Source organism: Pleurodeles waltl, chromosome 10 (genome assembly GCF_031143425.1).
Source record: "Pleurodeles waltl isolate 20211129_DDA chromosome 10, aPleWal1.hap1.20221129, whole genome shotgun sequence".
In the NCBI taxonomy this organism is placed as follows: Eukaryota; Metazoa; Chordata; class Amphibia; order Caudata; family Salamandridae; genus Pleurodeles; species Pleurodeles waltl.
The window spans coordinates 295,847,846-295,875,653 of NC_090449.1; the positions used below are offsets into that span (position 1 = coordinate 295,847,846).

At 42.3% G+C, this 27,808-nt stretch overlaps 1 protein-coding gene and 1 long non-coding RNA gene across 2 annotated transcripts in view; one reads left to right on the plus strand and one right to left on the minus strand.

The window, feature by feature from the left end:
• PTX4 (pentraxin 4) overlaps positions 1-27,808 on the plus strand; it is a 43,986-nt gene that overhangs the window by 1,406 nt on the left and 14,772 nt on the right. The window lies entirely within an intron of this gene.
• Positions 23,125-27,808, minus strand: part of LOC138261476 (uncharacterized) — an 87,618-nt gene continuing 82,934 nt past the window's right edge. Inside the window, exon 3 of the long non-coding RNA XR_011199100.1 lies at positions 23,125-23,373. This is a non-coding gene — a long non-coding RNA (uncharacterized lncRNA). The remainder of the gene's footprint in view (positions 23,374-27,808) is intronic.

Here is a 27,808-nt window from a genome sequence, read left to right on the forward strand (position 1 = left end):
CATGTGCTAGGGGCACTGGGCTAGTGCCAGTTTAAGCTTTTTGTACCCACAGAGACCGGGCGCTTGATTTTGTATCCCATTCAGTACAATGATTAATACAATCTCTTAGGGTGATCAGGTGATAAAGCACTTACGTATTAAATTTACGACGAATTACATGAGTCAGTTAAGACCGTGTTATTATGACTGTGCCCAGGGGTGCTTATTTTGTTCACGGTTAAAGGATGACAAGCTGAAATGACCTCTTTGGAATTTAAAACTCTGAACTTGTAGATGGAGTGTAGCTGTGCAGTAGTCGCATTAACCCCCTGAGCTGTCTTAGCGGTTCTTGCTTCAGTTCACTTCTGGAAAGCATTGGCTAAAAATGATTAAAGCCGCTGCTGTATCTCGGACGGGGATACCAGCAGTCGCTGCAGAGGTGCCCTCTGCGAGCGCTGTGGAAGTCTTAGTACTGGGGTGCCCACGCCTTGCTGGAGTTCCGTGGGCGTCTCAGTACTTTGATTTTAGGGGGCGCTGTCAATCAGAGCGGAGGTGTATTCTGAGAGTTTTCTAGATGTCCTAAAACTGAAATACAAATACACCCGTAACCAAGGAGTGGCGTGCTGCAAAGCGCTTCAACACTTCTTCAGCGGTAGTAGGTGCTATATGATTACAATTAAGAATACAATACAAACAGCAGTCGAAGTGTATCACGAAAAGTATGGGAACTGTGATCTTGAGTACAATGCGAGCGTGTTCAGCGAGTGTTGGGACGGGGTCACAGACGCTAAAAGAGCAAAATATTCTGTTAATATTTTGTTAGTCTTTGATATACAGGTAACTGCATATAAAATATGGAGCACACACCTCAAATAAAAAATAAATGCAATTTAAATTAAATTAAATTAAAGTGGGAAATGAATTGTTCCGGTAGGGCAGTAGGGTTGCTTAATGCGATCACTTCAGATATTTGTCGATGTACCAGGGCAGTTACTGATCTGAATCCTGGTCAGTGCCCTTGGGAAATCGTGACAGGTATTTACAGTGCTAAAAGGGCCAAGCTTGTGATAGGAAGAATAGTGAATTTATTCGCTTAAAGCATGTATCGCACACAATCATGGGCGGCGATTCACCAAAATACCAGGGGTAGCGGAAGTGACATCAAATGCCCTTTGATCTTAATGAAATCACAGGAAGTGACATCTCTTTTTCCCAGGAAGCATGTCACGTAACCCTAACATTACAACAATTAAACTGCAAAAATTCCTTAATAACTGGATGATTAGTTATAGCATAAAATGGACAACTGTCTGTTTTAGGTGAAATCTATATTATGGTGCTGACAATCTTTGAAAGTTCTGGGGCATAATAGTTGCCCTGAATTGTAATTAGAGAGCAAAAGGAGTAAGCCTGAACCCTTCTGGGATGTTTCTCCCCAAGAGAAATATTGGAAAAGAATTCAGTGAAATAGCACATTTAAAATCACAATTTTCACATACATTTGCTAAAATGCCTTAGACATTAAATGGCACTCATTAAATATTCAAATCTTTCCTGGTGTTCTAAGTCAATGAAACCTGACGTTCCTCAGGACTTGACCCCGTTTGTTTTAAAATCTGGTATGTAAGCCCCATTCGTCAATAATTACCTCCATTGTGCTGTGGCTAGCATTTTTCATGGGTAACCCCGTATTCCAAAAACAACATAAAATATGCCCCTGCCAAAATTTTGTAAGTTAGGCTGCCCATATACCAATGTTGACCCATATGTCAAAAATTAAATCAGTACGCCAGGGCTATCATTTTGCCATGGTTGCCACCCTTCCATATGCCAGACTGTCCAGCTTTATGCCAAGATTTTCCTTCATTGTGCTAGTATCAGAATTTTGCCATTGTTGTCCATATGCCAAGAATTTCCTGAAATATGCCAGTATTTTTACTCAAGTGTCATATATGACATGAATTATCTCTAGTATGCCAGTACCAGTATTTTACCATTGGTGCCTTTTAAGCTAAGAATTTACCCCAGTGTACCAGTGCTAGTATTTTGTCACAAGAGTCCAAACATGCTAAGAATAGCTGCAAGTATGCCAGGACCAGTATTTTGCTGTGGGTGTCGCTATAAAACAATAATTACCTTCAGTATGCCAAGGCCAGCAACAATCTTACAAGCATCACATCACATTCATTCACTCACACTAATTCTCTCACTCACATTCACTCTTTTCCACACATTACGCTATTTCTTATTTTCACTCACTTGCATCCATTCTTAATCCCACTTATTCTCAATGACTCATACTTACTAATCCTCAGATCCAGGTTTACTTATGCTTTGCACCACGTTTGCATCACTTTTGTGACGCAAACCTGGTGCAAAGTGTTAAGGTGCGACTTAGTACCCAACACAAATCAGGATTTGCATTAGATAGTATCATTAAGTAACGCAAAGCTGCGTTATGCACTAGTGCCGTTCTTGGCATGGTTAACCGCCACTCTTTGCCTGGTAATGATGCCAACTTGACTAAGAGTGTGCTGGGATCCTGCTAACCAGGCCCCAGCACCAGTGTCCTTTCCCAAAAACTGTACCATTGTTCCTACAATTGCCACACCCCTGGCACACAATTAAGTCCCTTGGAAAAGAGTGGCCCCTCACCAAGCACATGCACACTGCCATTGGAGCTTATGTGTGCTGGTGGGGAGAAAATGTCAAAGTCGGCATGGCACCCCTCCTAGGGTACCATGCCCACAAACCACTGCCTGTGGTATAGGTAAGTCACCCCTCTAGGAAGCCTTACAGCCCTAAGGCAGGGTGCACTATACCACAGGTGAGGGCATAGCTGCATGAGCAATATGCCCCTACAGTGTCTAAGTCAATTCTTAGACATTGTAAGTCCAGTGTGGCCATATTGAGTATATTGGCTGGGTGTTTGTCATTACGAACTCCACAGCTCCATCATGGCTTTACTGAATACTGGGAAGTTTGGTATCAAACTTCTCAGTATAATAAACCCACACTGATGCCAGTGTTGGATTTATTGAAAAATGCACCCAGAAGGCATCTTAGAGATGCCCCCTGTATGTTAGCCAAATTGATAGTGCAGGACTGACCCATCTGTGCCAGCCTGCCACTTTCAGACGAGTTTCTGACCACATGGGGGGAGAGCCTTCATGCGCTCTGTGACCAGAAACAAAGCCTCCACTGGGTGGAGGTGCTTCACACCTCCCTCCTGCAGGAACTGTAACACCTGGTGGTGAGCCTCAAAGGCTTAGGCCTCTTGTTACAGAGCCCCAGGGCACTCCAGCTAGTGAAGATGCCCACCCTGGAAAAAAAACAATTTTGGCGGCAAGTCTGGTGCGAAAATTAGGGAAAACAACGAGGAGTGACCACCTCAGCCGGGACCACCCTTAAGGTATCCAGAGTTGAGGTGACCCCCTCCTTGCAAAATGCTCCATCTTGGTTTGGAGGACAGGGACCAATAGCATTAGGTATGTATCCCACTACCCATAGGGAGTGGGCACAGGAAGGGTGTAGCCACCCTCAGGGACAGTAGCCATTGATTACTGCCCTTTGACGCTTGTAACGCCCCAAAATCAGGATTTAAGGGCTCCCCTAAACCAAGCTCGACAGATTCCTGGTGAACTCACAAAAAGAAAGAAGAAAGGACTGCTAAGCTGACCCCCAGCAGAGAAGACTGAAGATGCAAACTGACTTGGCTCCAGCCCTCCCGGCCTGTCTCCAGCTTCTAAAGCCCTGCTAAAAAAAGGCGATGCATCCTGCAGGACCAGCAACCTCTTAAAAGCCTTAAGAGGACTGTCTGCACCCAGAGGACCATGAACTTCTTTGGACTGTGGCCCTGTACAGAAGAAAACACCAACAAAGGACTCCAGAACCGACCTGGATCCGCAAGTCGTGCGACTCTGTACCCCACGCCCACGGCCCGTGTCCAGGTGGCCCAACTGACTAGAGCTGGTCCCCAGGCGATTCTGAGCAAGTACCCTCCCTGAGTTGACCCCTCCCCAACACAACAACGCCTGCAGCCTGAATCTAGAGGACCCCCCTGACTGCGACAGAACCGGACAAAGATTCCCAATGCCAAAAGGTACCCCTCTACCCGCAGCCCCCAGCCTTGGGGATCCCGACCTCTGGTGCAGCAACGTTCCGCAGGCGACCCTCCTCTTTGTCCAGCCTGTGGTTCCCCGGAACAGACCCCCTGGGCCCAGCCTGCAGCATCTTTGTGACTCCAGGTTCCGCTATAGGAAAGCGTTCGGAGCCCAACGCTGTGTTTGCACCATGACCCGGCTGCCCCTGCGCCGGTGAGAGTGAGTGTTTGGTGCTGACCTGTGGCCCCCTCGGTGCTACTGTAAACCACCCAGGTATGCCCTCCGAAGACACGGGTACTTACCTGCAAGCAGGCCTGATTCCAAGTGCCCCCAGTCTCCATAGGATCCCATGTTAAATCAATTTCAACTTTGACCTCTGCACCCGGCCGGCCCAGTGTTGATGGTGGTGGGTGTTTGGGGTTAACCTTGAACCTCAACCTGTGGACATCCTAATCCCCAGAGACTGGAACTGTAAGTCTTGTACTTACCTCAAAACTGTGCTAACTTTTCTTTCCCCCCAGAACTGTTTCTGAAAATTGCAGTGTCCGGTTTTAAAACACATTATTGCTATTTATTCAAAAACCGTATAACTTGCCAAATTAAAAGAAAGTGGTATTGAGACGTATGTGGGATACTTACTTGCAAATGCACTTACCTACAACTTGAATCTTGTGGTTCTAAAAATAAAGTAACAAAATATATTTTTGCTATATAAAAAAACATTGGCCTGGAGTTAGTCATTGGGCATGTGCTTCATTTATTGCCTGTGTCTGTACAACAAATGCTGATAAGCCTAACTGCTCAACCACACTACTACAAAAGAGAGCACTAGTATTATCTGCTTTAGCCTTTGGGCACTACGTTGTGTAAAGTGGTGCCCTAATGGTGGTGCATGCATGTTCTCATGCACCGACCCATTTGTTTCGACACAAACCCTTATCTACAAACATTGCTAGACTGAAATTTGCTCTACAGTGTTATGCCTCTTTGAGGCAGGTGTAACAAGGAGAAATGTTTTAATTTCTCCTTGTTTTTTCAAGTTTGCATCTGTGCTGTACAGCATACATACAAAATTGAGAAAGCTCTTAAAGCATTGTTTTTGCTTCAGAGAAGGCACATACTCTGCACAATGGCTCAAGGGTGGGTGCACTGGCGCATGGCTGCCAAAAGTGCGCTAGAGCACGGGGCGAGAAAAAAGGACCATATGTTAGTAGAGATGGTGCACTTTTTCTCTTTCCCTTTTGAAGCAAGGCAGTGCAACAATTTTGGTGCAGCACAGACTTGCCTCAAAGAATAATAAATCTGGGTGTCAGTCACTCACAATCTCACTAACTGCCTGTCTCTGACTCTCACTCACTCACACTCGCTCATGCTTACACATAGAGACACACATGCTCACACATACACACTCTTTCTCACATAAACACACTCTCGCCCACAAGCGTGCATACATTTAAAAGCATTTTACTCACCGAAACTGCCACTAAACATCACAATCCAAATAAGTGTGTTCAATTTTTTTTACAATAATAGTGAGTAATGGGATATTTCTTTCAGGTGGCGGTTACTCAGGAGAAAAGGCTTGAAACTTCTTTAGCTGCTTCTCCTTTTTCTCACTTCACAGTAAAGATCTTTCTCTCCGTTCAACATGCAACAACTCAGCCGTTCAGGAACGGCTGCTTTTTTAAATAAAAAGTATGGTGACTATTTTTATAAAATTGATAAAGGGCCTGATTTAGATCTTGGTGGAGAAGAATACCCAATCACATACATGACGGATTTCCCATCCGCCATATTACAATCCCATTATATCCTATGGAGATTGTAATACGGTGGACAGGATATCCTTCGCGGTTGTGACGAAGTATTCCATCCGCCGAGATCTAAATCAGGCCCAAAGTTTGGGAATGCCGTTTCCGCATTCCCCTGCCAACCTGGAACCCTGTATACAAACCAAGGCTTTATGAAAGCTCTTTGGGTTTTGAAGTCAATCAAAACTAGTGCATGATGCAACTAAGATACGTCTATTGTGTAGCCCTGTAGCTGTCTCCGGCTAATATACAAATGTGCGATTATAAACAGGATAGGTGCATTGTGAGGGCCTTGTAAAAACATGAACACTTGTATTCTTATTTGTGATGCAAGGAAGGACTTAAGGTACTTTGTGAGAGCTTTGTACATGTCTCATTAATGGCATATGGATGTATGATACAAACAGGATAAGTGTATTGTGACACCATTAAATAATTCTCAGTACTAGTAGATACACTGCCTAGTGCAAATTGGTACTGGGGTGTATTTGGAGAGCTCTTTAGATGTCTAAGTAATAAATAAGGCTAGGGGTATTATGGGGTGAAGTACAAATCTCTGTACTGATGTGCTAGTGAATGATGTAAGGCAGGACCAAGGTGTTTTGTGAGAGCTCCATAGATGTTTCATCCATGGTTTGCAAGTGCATGGTGTAAATCAGGACTAATGGATCCACAAAGAAGTCCCAGTACTGGAATATCGTTGCAAGGTACAAGTCAGGATCGAAGTGCATTTTGAGAGCTCTGTAGATGCCTCAGTATCGGTTCACAAGTGCATGATGCAAATCAACGTAAGAGTTTTGTGGGAGCCATGTTATAATTTCGGTTCTGGTGCACCAGTAGATTGCACAAGTCAGCACCGAGGTGCATCATGAGAGCACTGTAGATGTCTCAGAAAGAGTGCTTACTACAAACTACAATACATGTTTTGTGAAAGATTTGCAGGAGCTCTGTAGATTGCGAGAGCTCTGTAGATAGCTCAGACCTGGTATACCAGTTGCTACTACAAGCCACATGTATTGTAGGAGTCCCATAGAACTGGTCTCTCTGTGCACGGAGGGCTGAGGTGTGTTGTGAGAGCTCTGCAGATGTCTCAGTAGTGGTATATAACCAGGGCGACTGGAATTATGTGATTTTGCGACTGTGACATTTTCCACATAATTATGGATTTGCCATATAATCCATCATCGGCTAAGTAAGCTACAGATTTTAACAAGAGAAACATTCTGTTTCTAGCTCAACCCGATCAATAAGTTAACTAAAAATGCAGCACCACCTGTTGCCGTGAAGTGAAAGGCCCCTCATAAAGGCTGACTGGTCAGCTTTCTGGTGCTTATTGCTGTATTTGGGTGTTAAATAGGTGCTAATGAGGCAAAAGCTTTACTGATGCAGTGTTAGTATGTGTAAAAACCCATGCAATGTTTGTATGTGTAAAAATGTCAAAGTAAGAAAAGTAATACTATTGCAATAAGTGCTGTATTTTGCTGCTTAACTTGCCTTTTCTTGCCCATAATTTAGTCAACTCTGCCACATAATTTGGACCCTCCCCTGACGCATAAGTCAAGTGGCTCTGTATATAGCACTTGATGCCAATGAGTATAGGCAAATTGTGGCACCCTTGTAGATGCCTGAGTGCTGGTATACCAGTGAATGTTGCAAACTATATGTATACTACATATGATGCCAATCCGGGCAGCTGTAAAGTGGGAGCCATTTAGATACTTCAGAAGTGGGATGCCAGGGCATGATGCTCGGCAAGACTGAGATGCCCCACAAGAGGTATGTAGATCTCTCATTACTGCTTTACCAGGACGCAATGCCGGACATGTGCATTCTGAGAGATCCATGAATTTCTCAGTGGTAGGGCATGATTCAGTGCAGCAGAGAGGCGCATTGTGTGAGCCTTGTCAATATTTGTTATGTTATGTATGTTGTTTTATATTGATCTGTATAGCGCAGTAATCACTCAAGAGGGTATCCAGGAGATTAAAGCTGATCGTAATACACTGTAAAGTGAAATTCTATATGGCGTAGTTCAGGAACCATGACACTACTCCCAATATCTCAGTCCTCGTGTATAGTACCATGTTTTAAATTCCAATATTGTACTTCAGTACATACTAAGATATACAATGTGTGCTATAAATTATTTATCAGTTTGCTGCAGGGTGTGCCTGCAGTACTGGGGATGAGAGTAGGCTGGCATTATATGTCCCGGTCAGGATGTCCCAGGCTGGTGCCTCGAAGGGTATAGTCCTTCCTCCCTGCTTGTGAGGAGGTGAGTGGTGAGGCCTGCCGTTTATCTCTTGGGCGACATTATACCTAAAGCAGCAACTCCTCCCCGGGAGTGTGATAAAATAAGGGTCTCGGAGTGTATTTATATTCATAACTTGCTCCATGAGGGCATCCCTGCCTGGTATTCATTTCAAATGTAAATAGACTGGACCTGATCTGTATTCTGCCTCTGGTATTTGGGCAGCAGGAACACTCCCTGGTAATCAGGCCAGCATCCAGAGACTGAAATGTGTCTTGTTGTCAAATTGGATATCAACCCTAACTGGGAAACATCCTGAACAACTAGGTCTAAACCACTACTTGCCTGAACCACTACTGCTAAACAACAAAAAAGTCTCTACAACTAATTACTGAACAACTACTGTCTAAACAACAATTGTGCCTGAATAACAATTGCCTGAACAACTCATTTTTAAGGTAAGGTTTTCCTTTTGGTTTTTATGGTTTATTAGTTGTTCAGAATATATATATATATTTATATATATATTAGTTCTTCAGGCAATTTTTATTCAGGCACAATTGTTGTTTAGACAGTAGTTGTTCAGTACTTAGTTGTAGAGACTTTTTAGTTGTTTAGCAGTAGTGGTTTAGGCTATAGTTGTTTAGGACCTAGTTGTTCTGTCACATATTCACTGTAACTCCATTAACCTAAAGGCATTCACACCTACCAGGAACTCAGAAAGGAGAATTATTTTGAAGTGGGTGGTTGATGGCTGAACTTCTGTGAATTGCATAGTAACAGACCAGAGTACATGTGAGTAGCTGGTGTGGGGAAGGTGCGCATAGCTTGTCTGAATGGACGGAGGCACACAGTGCAGCAATAAAGCAGAACATGTAGCTGCTACAGGTGACGAGTACAATCATGTTACTGTCATGCCTCCTCTCAGATTTCTCTTACGGAACAGGATATAGTTGGAGCCTCGAAAAAGCTCTTAAAATGGAAAGAAAGAGCGAAAAGTGACAGTTGTAAATTACAAAAAAAAAGTTGAAATAAAACATTTTTTGAAGAACTAAGGCCCATATTTATACTGTTTTAGCGCCGCATTTGCGTCTTTTTTTGATGCAAAAACGGCGCAAACTTACAAAATACAATTGTATTTTGGAAGTTTGCTCTGTTTTTGCGTAAAAAAATTACGCAAATGCAGCGCTAAAAAAGTATAAATATGGGTCTAAGGCCCATATTTATACTGTTTTAGCGCCGCATTTGCGCTGCTTTTTGACGCAAAAACGGCGCAAACTTACAAAATGCAATTGTATTTTGCAAGTTTGCACCATTTTCGCGTCAAAAAAAGACACAAATGCGGCGCTAAAACAGTATAAATATGGGCCTAAATGTCTTGTCGATTGAATTTCAAATACTAAAACATTGGGAGTGGTGCCATGATTCCCGACTGAACAGACTGTGAACAGAATTACACTATGCAATGTATTATGGTCAGTTTTAATCACCAGGACAAAAAAAGACATGAGCAAATCCCATAAAATGCAGAAAAAGGAGAAACGATAAAGAAAAAGTTGGAGGATTTAGCATATGAAATAGCAGTTAAGGCGCCCTGTGTCTGTAAAAAGCCCGAGAATTTATATCAGCCCCAATTGAATTAAAAAATGTTGCTGCCATCGAGGTTTTCACATAAATATGAGTCTGACACACAATTCACCATCAGTAGCACAATTTGCAGATTTCAACAAAAACGGTTTCTAATTCAGATTGATCCTTAGCCATTAAAGATAACAGGCGCCAGGGGCACCATTACATCCATGTACTTGGTAAAAGGTTAACTGCCCACATTTCAGCTGCTGATTAATGTCTGTAGGCATTTAAAGATGTGACAGTTTACACAGCTGCTTTTACCAACCCTGTTGATGGACCTTAGAGTCCTTTTGCCCACAGAAGCAAATAAAAGTCTTACACATAGGCATAGAATCCAGATAGGGTGAAAAGAATGGTTCCTTATTTGACATGAAAATATTTTTTTTGAATATATCTGAAGTTCATTTTGAAATACAAGACAATTGCTCTCAAAGTAACAGTTATTTAAAGAGTACACTCAGAGTTTAGAACAATCTCAAACATGTTGCATCTATTTTTAAGGTCTGCCCTCAAAATTCTAATGTGTGTGTGTTTGCATAATAATATGCAATGCTATTGTCAAGGTGTACCCCTGCTTCAGCACAAGGTACAATTATAATGCTTTTTTTTAAACTGTATAGCGCTCCATTGTTTTTAGGTTTTGCCTGCACACTCGCTTGTGCACATGCTTGCTATATCTTTTGTTGGTAAAAAAACAAAAAAACATAAAAGGGGCTTGGAACCAGTCCATTACTTACCTTAACTTTCCACTGACTTACTCCAACGTCACTCTTATTTACCTGCTTCGGATTGGAAAGTATGTCGTCATCACGTCACTTCCTGTCGTTGTCATCGTCTTCTTCACCGATCTTGCTTTCGAGTTGCCTGTGGACCTCCTACTCCTTTCGGTCATTTCCTATTGGACACTCTTCAGTGTCCTTCCCACTGGCTGCAACGCAAAGGTACTTCTTTTTTCTTCTTGTGTGCCGTCTTCTTTCTTCGCTGACATCTTCCTTCTTCACTAGCATCTTTTCTGTCTTCTTTCTGTGTTGCTGTCTTCTTTTTTCTTCCTGCATGCTGCCTTCTTACTTCACTGATGTCTTCTTTCTTTTTTCTCTCTGCATACTGTCTTTGCTGTCTGCTTTACCGCATACAGTTTTCTGTCTTCTCACGTCTGCACTCTTCTCATGTCTTCTCTCTTCTTCCATGTACTGTCTTCTTCCATCTTCTGTCTTCTCACGCCTTCTCTCTTCTTCCTCCATCTTCTCTCTTCTTCCACCTTCTCTCTTTTTCCGTCTTCCCTCTTCTTCCATCTTCCGTCTCCTGTCTTCTTCCGTACTCTGTCTTCTCTCTTCTTCCGCCTTCTGTCTTCTTCCGTCTCCTGTCTTCTTTCGATTTCTGTCTCTGTCCATCTTCTCTCTTCTCCTGTCTGCTCTCTTCTGCCGTCTTCTGTCTTCCTCTCTGTTCTGCTGTCTTGTTCTGTCTTTCCCGCATGCCAATACGTTTTGCCTTTGTCTTTTTTTTAATGTAACTGGCTTAATTATATTAGAAAAATGTTATAATAATGTTTGTTTTTAATTTAATAAAACAAACATTATTATAACATTTTTAAAATATTTGTAAGCCTGTTACATAGGGAAAAAAGACAAAGGCACAACCTATTGGTTTAGCCAATGCTTGTTTTAGTTAGGTTTGTGCTTTGTAAATTCTCCTCGTACCTTCATTCATAAGGTAATAGTGCTATTTTCCATGTTGGGGAATCAAGCCCCCATTTGTTGTCCGTATGGATTTAATTTACACAAGTATGCACATGGTTGCTATTATCAACAGTATTTGTTCAGGCATTTAGGTGAGAATGGACACAACTGCAGGAGGCATTTCTGTGTAAAAGTGGGCGGTCTGGGATCGCGGTGTTGTCAATGGTAGGATAAGCCTGTTGTACTAAAGGGTGTTCAGCCATAGTGGGCTTCCACTTGTCCAAAACAACTAGGTTACCTGGCCACATCGTAAGTGCACAGGGCCAGGCTTGCCTCTCTTGGGATTTTCTTAGGAGCCTACAGCTGACGCTGCTGAATATTGAGTTGCTGAATATAAAAGCTACCTTGCCTTGATTCCACCTCACGATTCTTGCTTCCTCCACTCTATACTTCCTGTTTTTATCTCACTTTGTGGGTTCTTCTTTATCCCTGTTTTTTCACTTGTTTTGTTACCCCCATTTGTTTGGGTTGAAAAAAAAGGAAACTGGAGCCTTGTCAGAGAAAAAGAACCCTGGCAGGTGTCTTTCACGTCATGATTAAGTAATTGTATGGCATGAAAAATTAATAAATAAAGTTCTGAAAGAAATGATGTTGCCAAACCTACAATTAGATGTACCAAAAATTACGTTTTGGATTTGGCAACTTGGCAGCGTTAGGAAAGGATTAAGCATTGATATGGAATAGCAGACTTTAGCAACTATTTGAACATTGAACCATCCACACATTATTTGTGAGACTTATTATACGTCCAGGTATCTCCATCCTTTCAACACAAAACAATACACACTTTTTATTTTTTCCAAAAAGCACACCAACCAAAGTTATTGCTTTTAAGGCATACAAGGACAATGACAATAGTTATGTTCAACTACAGGATGTGTTTAAATATGTATTTTTTTTCTGTGAAATTAAGTATGAACAATTATATCTATGATTGTCTTTTCACGATAAGGGTGTAACAGAGATATTTAACAACTTTCCTTCTTAACATTAAAGTTTACTTTACTTTTATTTTACTAACAAGCTATATATACTAATACAGAAGATATTCAATATAGCCAACTAATTTCCTACACATTTTTTTACGATATTACTGCATAGCATTACAGCAGCGTCCTCCTCATGGCATTGGTGGTCCTGCGGTGGGACCACCAATGTCATAATGAGCCTCTGAAACTTTGAAACCGAGCCTTTTTTGTTTTTTTGCACATTAATTGGCATTTCATATCCTTAAGTGTTGTCGCTTTTTTGACCCATGGCGCACTCTGTGTCACCCCCTACCTAAGATATCTTGTCTTTAATTATCTCACAGAACCATGTGGTTTTAATATATACTGCTAACCTCTGCACCAAGAGTAGGCCACCTCTCATGCTTACAAATACATTTGTCAAAGAGGGTGTAGGCACTCCTTCATTACAGATCATTGGCATCTAATACGCAGTGAAAAAGTCTGACTTTTGTCCATCTCAGCTGCCTGACAATGCAAGATTTAACACATCAAAGACCAGATAAGAAACTCATAAACTCCGCTGCATATCTCATAATGCCACTCATGGGTATTTCTTTGACCTTTACTTAATTTTCATAATTTTCATTTTTTTGCTAAAAGATGTGCCTCTGAATTCAGCTTATGGTCACACACTCAAATTAATTAAAGTGATCCAAGATAGATGTAAGTCATATGATCTTGCTTAATCCCAGTGATTACAATAGGCCCATTTAAGATCAACAACCATATTGTTGATCCTAACCAAGCTCATACCCTTTGAAAATTGCTCTTATTATCTGAGACATCCGATCAGAAGTAAGATCACTGATATTCTTGGCAATTTTCCTATGAGCACATTAAGATTCATACTTGGCTTATTCTGAACTAACAGCGATGACTGTCTGCACCTGCATCTGTTGATATTTCACATCTCTACAACTGTTTCATGAGCATATTGTTTGTGTAATTTTTTCTTACTCTATGTCCTAATCCTTTGTTAGAACCTTCTAATGGCTACACCCTATTGCCTGTCTTCTTGGTGAATGTCTTTTCTTTTCACAGCATCATGTCTTTTTCAAACTAGGGTATGCAGGTGTATTCTTGAGACCACACTAACACGTATTGTGAATTTATACCATTACATGTATAATATTTGCAGGGGGTCACCATGTTTTCATGCTAATAACTTTGGGGGTCATTCCGAGTTTGGCGGGCGGCCTCACCTGCCACCTGACCGCTGGTGCCGTCAGGACACCGCTGCCCCTATTACGACTTCACCGTAGGGCCGGTGGGCGGAAACAGCATTTCCACCCGCTGGCCCTGCAGTGAAGAGGACCTTAACATTGACGCCTGATCGAAACTGAGACAGCGCCAATGTGGCGGTGCAGTGGGTGCAGCAGCACCCGTCGCGCATTTCACTGCACGTAATTGGGGCAGTGAAATGCGTGACAGAGCTGTGCTTCGGGGCCCCTGCATTGCCCATGCCAAGTGCATGGGCAGTGCAGGGGCCGCCAGGGGGCCTCCGGCATTCCCATTCTGACAGCTCACGGCAGTGTAAACGTTTCGGCCACAGTCAGAATGTGGCGAATCAGACCGCCACTGCCGCGACGGTCCGATGGCCACCCCGAATCTGGTGGTTTCAAGACCGCCAGACTCAGAATGATCCCCTTTATCTTGAAGATGATCTCATGGATTTATCCCTGGTGAGACCGAAATGTCGACACTGGGCCCATCTTTCTTTCAAAACTATTTCGGACCCATGAACTGTTGTGTCATTCAGACCGCATTTCAGTGTGACATTTAGAAAGTGGGCATTGAGTACATTGTCATTTGTCATAAATACTAAGTTTGAGTGGCATATCACTTCGTTAGTGCAGACAATGCCAATATACCAGAAACAACCATTACGGGACCTCTGATTCAATGTATTTCCAAGTTGATTGTGAAACTGTTTACCAATACAGATTTAGCTGAAGATACATCTGCGTTTGAGAATTATTCTTAGTGATTCATTTCTATGTATTCTGAAGAAATCATGTTGTTTATAAAACTGAAGTAAATGCAAGACAGATGTCACTTTGGGCCATCAACTCACTGATTTCAATTTACTGATTTTTAAAGGAAACAAATTCCCTTGCAGGCACCTTTACCTGTGAGTTTGTCAATACCCAGGCCCACAAGGGTATATTGGGTCTCTTTCATAAACACACATTACCATGAGTCACTGTTTTACTGCCTTTCTCTTCACTTTTTTCTCCCTTTTCTACATTTGTCTCTCTTGCTCTTGGTCAAAGTCTAATGATAAGGAATAAATCTTGCTCCCCACTAAAGTATGCCCATGCACACCACCTGCAACCAGCAGCACAAATTCATTTACACTCTCAAGATTTGGGGTAAAAGGGAAACTGTACTGTATTGCAAGTGTGGGTAAACAGAAGTGCATTGCCAGTTTTGGCCTTAAAACATCCAGCAAAAGTAAGGAGAGCTACAATCATACCCCACCAGAAACGCGAAATAGGCAATTACAAATGCAGCAACTGGAATGTGTTTTTTTTTACCCTGGAGAATATTCCACTTGATTCCAGCTGCACTTTGCAACTGCTTTTTGGTGTCAAAATGTGTTTGTATTTTTGTAATGTATGGCCTCCACTGGAAGTCAGTACTGTGACTATAGGTAGTTCTTTATTGGTAAATAAAGATAAGTGCCAGGGTCTTCGTCAGGAGGCCACAGCAGCTTGCACCACCCATCGCCAGTGCAGCCATTACCAGTACCTACTCAACTACTAATCACTGCACGCTTACAACACCCATTGCCAGCACTGCTACAATACCCATCGCCAGTGCAGCCATTACCAGTACCTACTTAACTGCTAATCACTACACGCTTACAACACCCATTGCCAGCACTGCTACAACACCCATTCCAGTGCAGCCATTACCAGTACCTACTCAACTGCTAATCACTACACGCCTACAACACACATCGCCAGCGCAGCCATTACAAGTACCTACTCAACTGCTAATCACAACACGCCTACAACACCTATTGCCAGCGCAGCCATTACCAGTACCTACTCAACTGCTAATCACTTACCCCCTACAACACCCATCGCCAGCGCAGCCATTACCAGTACCTACACAACTGCTAATCACTACACGCCTACAACACCCATCGCCAGCACTCCTACAACACCCATCGCCAGCGCAGCTATTACCAGTACCTACTCAACTGCTAATCACTACACGCCTACAACACCCATCGCCAGCGCAGCCATTACCAGTACCTACTCAACTACTAATCACTACACGCTTACAGCACCCATCGCCAGCACTCCTACAACACCCATCGCCAGTGCAGCCATTACCAGTACCTACTCAACTGCTAATCACTACACGCCTACAACACCCATCGCCAGAGCAGCCATTACAAGTACCTACTCAACTACTAATCACTACACGCTTACGACACCCATCGCCAGCACTCCTACAACACCCATCGCCAGTGTAGCCATTACCAGTACCTACTCAACTACTAATCACTACACGCTTACAGCACCGTTCGCCAGCACTCCTACAACACCCATCGCCAGTGCAGCCATTACCAGTACCTACTCAACTACTAATCACTACACGCTTACAGCACCCATTGCCAGCACTCCTACAACACCCATCGCCAGTGCAGCCATTACCAGTACCTACTCAACTACTAATCACTACACGCTTACAGCACCCATCGCCAGCACTCCTACAACACCCATCGCCAGTGCAGCCATTACCAGTACCTACTCAACTGCTAATCACTACACGCCTACAACACCCATCGCCAGCGCAGCCATTACCAGTACCTACTCAACTGCTAATCACTTACCCCTTACAACACCCATCGCCAGCGCAGCCATTACCAGTACCTACACAACTGCTAATCACTACACGCCTACAACACCCATCGCCAGCGCAGCCATTACCAGTACCTACTCAACTGCTAATCACCACACGCCTACAACACCCATCGCCAGCGCAGCCATTACCAGTACCTACTCAACTGCTAATCACTTACCCCCTACAACACCCATCGCCAGCACAGCCATTACCAGTACCTACACAACTGCTAATCACTACACGCCTACAACATCCATCGCCAGCGCAGCCATTACCAGTACCTACTCAACTGCTAATCACTTACCCCTACAACACCCATCGCCAGCGCAGCCATTACCAGTACCTACACAACTGCTAATCACTACACGCCTACAACACCCATCGCCAGCGCAGCCATTACCAGTACCTACTCAACTGCTAATCACTACACGCCTACAACACCCATCGCCAGCACTCCTACAACACCCATCGCCAGTGCAGCTATTACCAGTACCTACTCAACTGTTAATCACTACACGCCTACAACACCCATCGCCAGCGCAGCCATTACCAGTACCTACACAACTGCTAATCACTACACGCCTACAACACCCATCGCCAGCGCTGCCATTACTAGTACCTACTCGACTGCTAATCACTACACGCCTACAACACCCATCGCCAGCGCAGCCATTACCAGTACCTACACAACTACTAATCACTACACGCCTACAACACCCATCGCCAGCGCTGCCATTACCAGTACCTACACAACTACTAATCACTACAATCCTACAACTGTGACAGTGCAGACTGTTCGAGGATCCCAAAACACTACGAATGGCTTGTATGTTGAATTAATAAACAACAGTTTTTCTACTCATCTCTAACTCACACAAACTGCGTCACCATGTGGTAGCTGCAAAAAGAACGGTTGATGGATGGAATGCTGAACAATGCAAACATTCACCCCCAGTCACAAAGCTCTGGGTTTAATCCATCGTTTTTTTGCGCTCCAGTTTGGAGCCAGACATATGCAATTCAGTCTTGACCCTGTTTCCCACAGAAACAGTCCTGCCAGACTGCCAAGCCCGTCCTCCCTGGACCAGAAACAAGCATCCTAGGACCTGTTTCAGGGTGTCACCTTCATCGGCCAGACCAGCTTGAATCCAGTGGAGCAGTGAGCACGGGACCCACTTAGGGCAACAAAAGCAAACAAACATAAATTAAGTTTCTGCTGTTACGACCTCGCAGGGAATTTCAGGCTGCACTAACAGGGCTCTCTGTTCTGATGGAAAGCACAGAGAACAGCTTTGGGCAGGGAAGGAGAGAGGGCACATAGAGTGTGGTGGAGGTGGGTGGTAGGAGACCAGGTATTTGTTTTACATATTAGAGTGAGCCAGAGCAGGTATTTGAAGAGAGGGTAGTATGGGTAGTTAGCAGGACACCAGATATATATTTTTTAATTAGGCGGGGATGTATTAAAACAGAGGGTGGTGTGGTGGTTGGCAGAATACTAACCAGAGACATGTGCAGGTGAGACTGTGTTTTTGCTTATCCTGTCGACCCTCTACTCCTGCAAGGCTGATGACAGCACTGGAATATGAAATAAAGGGACTATACAAAACATAAACTTAGACATGGGGTTTGAGTGGTATCATAGACAACTTGTGCTAACACTCAGACCCCTCAGTGAAAATATCCACATTATTCATAGTTGCAGATCTATGATTCTATATGTTACTGCTAGAATTTGCATTGTTTTGTATGCTGGACATTTAACATAACGCACTCGTTGAGGTATCCTGGCACTGAATAACATGTTTATTACTACCCAAGTCAAAGGTAATCATTTTATCGACCTCAGTAGGTTTGAAAGGCTGAGTGAACCTGTGACGATGACTTCAAACACAAATGATTCCTGGAGAAAAAAACAGCCCTGGATATGTAGTCCAATGTTCAAATCATTATATGTCCAAATTGAATTCGGAGAAAACCTTATGTATCTGGAATGTATCTCCGGGCAGCAGGCCTTCATACCAGATGGTATTTAGATATTTAGATGGTGCTTGGTCCGGTAATATTCATAAGCCGTTGTCCCACTGGCACTAGCCTGCTCATGCGGTAGCTGGTGCAGTAAACGCTGATAACTTGTTCAGAGCTTGCAAATCCTGTTAATACATTCAAGCACTGTACAAATATGCACTCTGTGCGGATTTGAACAAGTATTAGAACATTGCCTAAGCCTCCGCACAGAACTAACATACTTAGCAGCTGTTTTTTGTTTTCCCGCTGGATGAAGCTTAGTTTCCCTCTCATTTGTGATGAGTATTTGTCATCCTCAGAACCGGGCCAAATGTAGTTTGCAGATTTCCTCTGTCTTGCAATTTGATCCCCTCAATCACTCCTCCGTCTCTCTTATCCTCGGTCTCTCACTTCCCCCCTAATTCTCCTCCTCTATTACATTTTTTTTAAACCAGTCTTCCTTACTCTGATTTTTCTTCCACCTTCTTTCTCTTTTTTCTTTTCTTGTCCTTTTTTCCGTCCGTTCCTCATCTACCAATTCTTCTCAGTGCTTCTTTTTCTTTAGCAATCCTCTTCCTCTCTTCATTCTCTCTTCTTTCCCTCTCCCTTCTGCCTTTAATTTATCCATCCACTCTTTCATTCCTTCCTTTGCTCTCCCTATTTTTCTTCTCTTCCACACATTGCTTCCCTTCTTTCCTCCTACCTTCCTCTAATATCTGTTGTCTTTTTCCTTCTTCTCTCTCAACCACGTATTCTCCCTCACTTCCTCTCCTTACTCCTGCGTTGTTCACTCTGACCTCTCATCTCAGCTCTGCTCCTCCCCGCTCTCTTCCACTCACTACTTCCCTCCATCACTGCTCCTTTCCCTATTGCTCACATCTCTCCTTATCTCCTTTTATTTTCTCACCCCTTCTGTCTATCACTCTTTGATGGTCACTTATTCAATAATTACTATCTAGTCAGTCTCTCACGTCTTGAACTCACGTAGCTACCTCGCCACCCTCTCTTTCTCCTTTGTTGCTAAATTTATTCCGCTATGAAAATAATGTTTTAATTTTAGATCGTATTTCATATTCGCAGTAGTTTATCACTTGAAAGAACATCTGGGGTAATGTAATTACTTTCAGGAAGAATCGGATTGCTTTTAGACTTGAATGATAAGGTGGACACCTCAGAGATTATTTTTTTTAAAGAATTCATAGAGCAGTAGTTTTTAACCTGTGGTCCGGGGACCAATGGGTGTCTGCGAAACCTCCTCTGGGGGTCTGTGACTGCTTAGAAAATCAAATAGCATTAACAGATTAATAAAGTGTATAAAATGAATAAGTAAAATGCAACACTGAAAATATTAAGATGTTCTGTAAATGTGAAGAAATTTGAAAATGCAGGCTAAATATTAAGGTAGTATTCTCAGATTGATTTGTGGAAGCAATGTAACTGCATCAGACAGAATATTGTTTGGACGATGAGTGGCCTGAATTGAATTTAGAAAAGCTCCAAACTTCCCATTAATGTAGATTCTTTTTTTTAATTAGTGAATTATATGAAACATATCTTCATTTGTGTATGTGTTTGATGAATCCGCGTATCTTTGTGTATGGTTTTGTAGTTCAAATAATCGAAAATGCTTAGTCCGGGGTCCCCGGCTTTTAGTCAGTGGGGTCCTTGAATTCCAGTAATGATTCACTGGGGGTCCCCGGGTTCCTGCAATGATTAAGTGGGGATCCACAGAAGGCAAAAGGTTAAGGACCACTGCCCCACAGCACTTAGGAAATTAAATAAGTAAATACACAGTGATCCTGGTAGTAGGCGAAGGCCAAGGGGCCCTAAAAGAATCAAGAACTATTGATAAAATAGTACACATCTTTTGAACAGACAGCAGCTCCTAGAAATTGGAGTAGAATGGTCAAACGACTGAGGTATAATTGCTGGGAATGTATGAAAATAGGCTTTCTCAGTCCTTTATAAAACCATGGGAAACCAGAAATACACACAAAAGTAAATGTAGTTTGTCACTGGAGGGTGGTGTACCATAGTATGGTGGGTTTGTATTGTTCAAGTAAACAAATGTGGGAGTTAAGGTTAGTAAATCTATACTTCCCTATATGCACTTACCTTGATTATATGTTGGTAGTATCACTGAGATAATATTTTAGTATGTCAATATTAAAGCCATGATATTGTGACCTACATCAGCACATGTTGCACAGACTCAAAATGTCAATAATATGCTTTTAACCATCCTAGATACCTTAGTGACAATACCAGAGTTACAGGATCAACTGAAAAACTTAGCTCAGGCAAAGTACAAGACCAAACATAATCAATAAAATAGTTAAAAGCAAAACTTTAAGCCTTAAATCAGCAATAATTGAAACCACTGAATCTCAAACTCAGCTCATGACAATAACCAAAACTTACTAATCCTAAGTACAGGAACGAAGGCCTTTTGGTCTTATAACTGGGTAAGCAACTAGCTGGAGAAATTATTTTAATGCCAGTCTAAATAGGATAATTCAGACTTATATTAATGGGAAATAAACCCTACGGAAGAGATTCTCGACTCCAGTTTTGTGGCCATCATGCAAGTGGGGTTACGGGGCTTCTGCCTTTAGCTTTGAGGCAGTTTGTCTCTGATGGGCAGTGGCTGGCCCTTCTATGGCTCTGCAGACAGGCCGAAGTAAATCTCCTTTAGCACTTGAATTTCAATGGTAATGACGGCGTCCAGTCACAGGCTTCTCAGGGTGGTAGTGTGGGGATGCTCAAGCTCAGAGCTCAACAATCACACTGTAGCACAATATATGAATGTCCCACCCAGTGCTTATCTTTCATGAAAAAGTACTCTAGAATTTAACACTACTCATTAACACAACCAAATACAATTTACTGTCCATTGGCGCTGTCAGGCAGTGCTGTGTCTGTATCTTCTATCTCCACTGGTCCCCCAATGATCTAGTTGGTCCATTACCTCAGGGTAAGAGATTTTGGTGTGATTAGAGCTCAGGTGCAGTTCTCACTACTTGATGGACTTGTACTGCATCTATTCTTTCTCCGTCTTATGGTTCTTACCCCATAATGTGGGTCAATCCTTAGGGCAGCCGCCCTGCTTCTTTTTTAGCACACTTGCCACCGCCTGTTTGAGAGGTTGTGCACCAGCTAGCATAACTACGGGTGTGTTCCGCAACTGCTGAAATTGGGACAAGTGGGGTAGTGAGGTCACACTTTTATACAGCAAAATCAGATCAGAGATCGGTATCCACTGTCTGCATCTTCAGAACCGGGTTGGGGTTCGTTCTGTTCTCAAGTGTGCTTTCCAGGCTGCCCTGTGGAACAGCCGTTGTGTAGTGATGCTTCTCTCCAGGCTGAAGCAGGATCTAGAAAGGCAAATGGGTGTGAAGTTTCTGCAACTGGCTGTCATCAGCCAACTGAACATGTAATCGGGGATAAATAAAATGCAGACTTGATCAAGGGGAATTCCCTTATTTTGCTCAATTCGGTCTGCAGTTCCATCCCCCACACATATCATCTAATAAATGGCAGTGTTCAGTAAGACAAATCAGTGGGCCCTGGACAAGCAAAAGTCCTGATCGAATTTCTATATGAGCTCTCTCTCCACTCCCCTCACTTCAGCGCCTAGGTCCTCTCCCTCCAGCTTCAGGAATACTAACCATACACTTCCACTGTCTGGGAAAATAGTCTTACTTTCATCTTGTACAAATGCCAGCTCAGAGTATCCAAAATGGATCCCACAGGCATCCATTATTATGGCTCACCCGTACACCATACACTCTACACACATAAAAATGCAAAACATACAATCGGGATGTTAGTACTAGGAGTTGGGCAAGAGGCTAGAAGTAGAACTTTCCATGAGTAGGCCTATAGGCCTCCTGTCCAGTGACACAGATAAATAGGTCTGATCACAACTATGGATTCACAAAACACGGTTTGCTACCCTTGCTGCTGAATCTACTAAACCGGCGAGAGGGACAGTAGTTCCTTATCTGTCAATCAAGGCATGTTTTGTGACCCCCTCTAAGTTACAGGACAAGTCCAGGACCTTACTATTGTCAAGGGGATCAAGCGGAGACCTCTGTGCACATGCTAGATTAGTGCGAGCCTAGGCCTAAAAGTCATGATACCAGATTGTGGGATTTGCAGCCCATAGGGTTTAGCCCCAGTTGAATAAGGGAATAAGGGAGTGGCGTCACCTGTTCCTGAGAAGTGTTTTTCTTTTTATTGTATTTCAGAGGTGTGAGTAGAGTCCTGGTCTTCTGGGTCAGGTAGGTGTAGGTCTTCTTGAAATGGGCATCTGGATGTTAGCACCAGTCTTCATGTGACAGCCGCCAGTATCTCTCGGTATAAGTAAGATAGTAGCTGGCAAGTGTAGTATTCTGGCCTGTGATCTCTTCCCTAACCCGGTTAGTTGCACAGTGGCTTTTTAATGTGAGAAAACTACCTCTATATGACTGCAACGATCCACGGTATGCCAGGACATGGAGGGCTAGTGAGAGGCTTTATTATGCCGTGTTTACCGAATCAAACACAGCAAACCAAGTTGGGGCAATAAGCTAAGGTGAGGGCCGTTCTTTGCCAGGGTGAGAAGCACAGTACAACACAGTAAATAAGAACTGCAACCAAACAAACAAAAAACCCCAATATCACCGCCCGCCTCCCATGAATCCCTTTTATAGCGCTTTCCTTTTACCTAATTCGGGTTTGCACGTGCGAGAGCCACACTCTATGTGGAGCCGGGCTAGAAACCTCATCCAATCGGCGGCATTCCCAGTCTTCAGAGTCCTTCGGTGCAGTGGCCCCTTCCTCTGTAGCCAGCAGCTCCACCAGGCATCCTGCGTCGATGGCGATCATCCCATCTGCACCCCCCTCCCGAGGTCAGGAATACCAGGGATCTTCTTCTTCGAAGTTGACGACCAGTTCCACCCGTATTAGTTCTGTTGGATTCCTGACTAGGATCCTTGGCCACGCTTCCTGCCCAAAGGAAAGATGACGTTTAAAGGGACAGAGTCTAGACATAAGGATGTCCCGTCCTGTAGAATAAACAGTTCAGACTCATCACATCCAATTGAGGAGGCCACTCCAGAATCCCTTATAAGTCCTCAGTTTATTGACACAGATGCCCAAAGCCAGGTACTCAGGGTATGGGAACACAACTGTGCGCCATGCAGTGGACATTCCCATCCCAACAAGAGCCAAAATCAGAATTTCGGCCAGTTACAGTATAATCAATTGTAAATGTAATCTGCACACATTCATATTTCTGTACAGTGCTTGGTACCACACCTCTGCCATTTCTCAATATTATAACTAAAAGATGCTATTGTTACTTAGTTTCCTAACCTCAGACGTATGGACTGATGAGGCCATATTACCAGCATTTAAGATTGTGACCTTCAGATCACCGCATTGTACAGCAGAGAGCATTGAATACACTAAGCTACCCTGCCATCTTGAAGAAATTCGACTAAATGTGGCACAAAGGACTTTTTCTAAAATGCCTTACAAGTGGTAAGATGGAAGCGTGTGTGTTATAGTTAAAGGAATGAACTTCCAGACACAATGCTTTTTTAACTTAAGTAACATGAGGACAGACAGTTTCAATGATAAGCAATTAGTGAAACATGGTAGTCATGAAAACTCTAAATCCCATTGGATTAACTCGGAGAGATATAACACTTAGTGGCCTGTTCCATGCCAATGACCTGATCCGTTCACCATACCTGTCAGAAGTTTTTGTGGGGTCTGAGTCAAGTACATCATGCCAGGCCCCAATCTGCTTTCTTACATTTATGCCAACTTCCATATGCTCTTGTAAAAGAAAGTATCATGCAGGGAAAAGAGAACAAGCATTTGCAATGCAACGGGTCTCGCATTTCTCTGAGTTAGAGCTATTAGCAGTTGTAAACTCCGAACCGGACTTTTCTTGCCACATTAAATGGAAAAAAAATGTGCGTGGTCGCGCTCCTAAACAAGCGAGATCGTGCTGCAAAAAAAGAGAAAAAGTAGTCCACAAACCAGACGGAAAACAGCGAGGCTCGAATGTCTTCAATACTTGGTCGCTGCCCTCGAGGCGGGCTAACCACCGTAAAAGGCATGACGTATGCATGCCTTCCACTAATGAAAGCAAGCAGATTTTAAAAGGCAAGCCTACAAACCAATGAAAGACACTGATGTGACATGGACGGGGCTCTGAGCCCCTTTCTAACTACTACAGAATCTTGCAAGTGATACGCAGGCTCGACCCTAAAAAACAGAGGCTCCATCATCTGGTGCAATTCAGTGGTATAGTTCTGCCTAGCTGCCTCATCATTAGTGAACAGGTAAGCCAATTTTAATATCGATAAAGTACCTTTGTAGTAGAAGAAGAAAGACCTAAAATAGCAGAGGGTTTGGGGCACAGTTCCCTTTTTGCTCTGCTATGTATGGTGATAAAAAATAATGAATTATACATTAAAGCTTTGGTTTTCACAAAAAAGCCAGAGTTTGCAGCAAGTTGATCACCAGCCCAACAGAAAACATGAAACTGTATCCTTCAGTAGGTTGTGAAGGACATTAGACTTGCATCAATAATGCAGGGCCAAAAATGACATGATGATAGGCAGAAATATAGAAAGTTATCTATCTATTAATAATAGATTACCCAATTGTAATTTATTTAATTTTATTTTGGCTTTTTTTTTACAGTGTGAAAACGTCCATGCTCTTTAGGATAAGGCTACATTAAATGAGAAAGAAAATTCAATAAACCTAGACTATGTGTATAAAACAATCAGCCAGTGGAATTATGTAATCTCCTGCTGAGAACCCTGGCCCAAATACATACCACAAATGGTGATAAACCCATGGAAAAGAACCGAATAGGGGCCTGCTATACAAAAAAAAGACACAAATAGTGGTCGCGAAATTGCATCACAAAATCTACAGTCACAGGAGGTTGGAAATGGATATTAATTAAGTAGGTCGCTATTTGCGATTCCCTGCCATTGGCTACAAACACAGGAATGGTGACCTGCAAGAAAAAGCAAACCGCCATCTCTGAGTTTGCATTCTCAGATTGGTAATGTTATGTTTCTTAAAGCAGCCTGTCTTCATTAAAGCAATTGATGCTGTGTTAATAAAACAAAAAATCCCGTTTGTGAAAGCATCAAGGAGAACAGCAAGTGCTCCTATGGCCAGAAATATATGGGCCAACAACTACAAGTCTTACCTTCTAATCGGTGGATGTAGGAGCATCTGAGGTCGTAACCACTTGTATTAACTTGGGACTAGCTGCTAGAATATCTGGGTTTCTAAAGGAAAAAGGACAAGGTCATAGGCTAAGGAGTGTCTAGTGCGGTAGCCCTTTTGGTCAAAAACCAAATGAAAACTGATAATGGAAAGCCACCATCTTTGAATGAAATTGCATAGTAAGCAGAAGATACTAATCGATCCATACTTTGGAAAACTAGCTATTACTTGTAATGGTATAACATGGAATTTTGCAAGTTCTGAAATGCGCTCATATATGAAAATAGTCCAAGTCCAATAAAGCCAATTTGTCAGTTGTAAAGTGTCAATACTAATGTGCCTCATAAGTGCATCTTAAATTGAGTTCGTACATGATCAGCTGCTTAGTGAGCCCAGGCATTCATAACCCAGCCCCGGATCAACATGGATGGTTAAGACCTAAGCCATTCTTACAACCAACTCCACTGTGATTTGTAGGAAAGAATTGTAGTTGTTTGCCCCTAAATTGTTACTGTCATAATCTTTTTCTTGGTTTAGAATTAGAGCTTGATTTCATCCTGGTTTGTGAGTATTCACATGATTGACTCACTTTTGGTGCATTGACTTATTGGACATATGCTTATACTGCTGTTCTTTACTGCAGGTTTTTTTATTTGGTTTCTTACAATTGGTGTGTACACCTGTACTTAGTAAGTGATTATGCGATTTACCTATCTGCCTACTAGGTTTAGTCTTTTGTCACCTTTCATGATGTTTTTGCTTGCGTCACCCAAGGTGTTGTTAATTGGTAATGAATGCATGGTTAGTGTTGGTATGCAGTTAGTGAATGATTGATTAACATTGTGCAACCACCGGTGGCATACTTCTGTTTTTTTATTTATTTTTTGTTACTTTTTTGTGTTACGTATGCTGGTACTTAGTATTTTTTTTTTACATTAGGCCTTATTAAGGGTCCATAATCGTTATCTTGATACTTTGTCCTGAAGATAGTTTTCTGACATTAAGACACTGAAACGTCAACGTCCTAACCATTACAACTTCTTCCTAATGGATTACAAGTTGACACTGGACCAGAGAACAATGAATTTATCACATGGACTTATAAAGAACTGTTGAGTGGTTATCCTGCATGTCTAGAGTCACTATGTAGTGTATCTCAATTTTTCTCACTAGTTGGCCAGTTAGGATTTGCATTTATTTGCCCCGATAAATAGATACATGTCAATCAACAAAGGATTATTTGTTGAAATAAATATATGTTTTGTCCACAACTGTTTGTTCACAGAGTGCACTGCACATACATTGTATTGTTCTTATTATATATTTTCCTTTTTTAACAGTGATTGGACACGTTTGATACAAATGACATAGCTAAATAGCTCTTTGTCATATTGTTAAGACCAAATCTTCCATTGCAGAGACACCTTTTTCTTTTCGTTTTGAAAACGTTATTGAACATGTAACACATAATAAATAGCTATTTCCTCAAATGCATGTTTTTGTGGTGCTTTTATTTTGTAAATGTGTAATGATTTTGTCATGAAGTTATGATAAGCCAGATCATGCAAAAATTCAGTGAGCATTTAGTGATTGTTTAGAAATCATTCCAGTAATGTCATAAATGTTATGACTGTTTCCTTTCATAATTCTATTATTTTAATCATTTGCTTTAGGCTTTTAATTTTAGTTTTAAGATCTTAAACACATACCGAACAGGTTTCATTTTGTCTCCATCTTGGTTTTGTGCAGCTTTATCTTTGACTTAGATACTGTATGTCACTGTCTTTCAAAGAACTTTTAAAAGTGTCAATACATCTAAACTATGACTTCACAAACACCTAAGGTGGCATAAGTCTGATAAAAGTTCCCTCTTATCTCTTTCTCAAGGTCAGACAGTGAACGCTTAAAGTAAACATGAGCTAAAGATGATACAAATGATTAGGGTTTGCCAGATCATTGGCCTATCTTTGACTTAGATACCACATGTCATTGGATTTCTAGGAAACCGTGAAGGTGTCAAATCATGCAGACAATGACATTGATAAAAACACCTAATGGCGCATCAGTCTGAGACAAGTGCCTTGTTATCTATATTTCAAGGTCAGAAACACTTTTTTATTTTTAAACTTTCAGGTCTACTGCACAGCAGTTGAAATTCTGTGCAAAAGGCTAAACACTT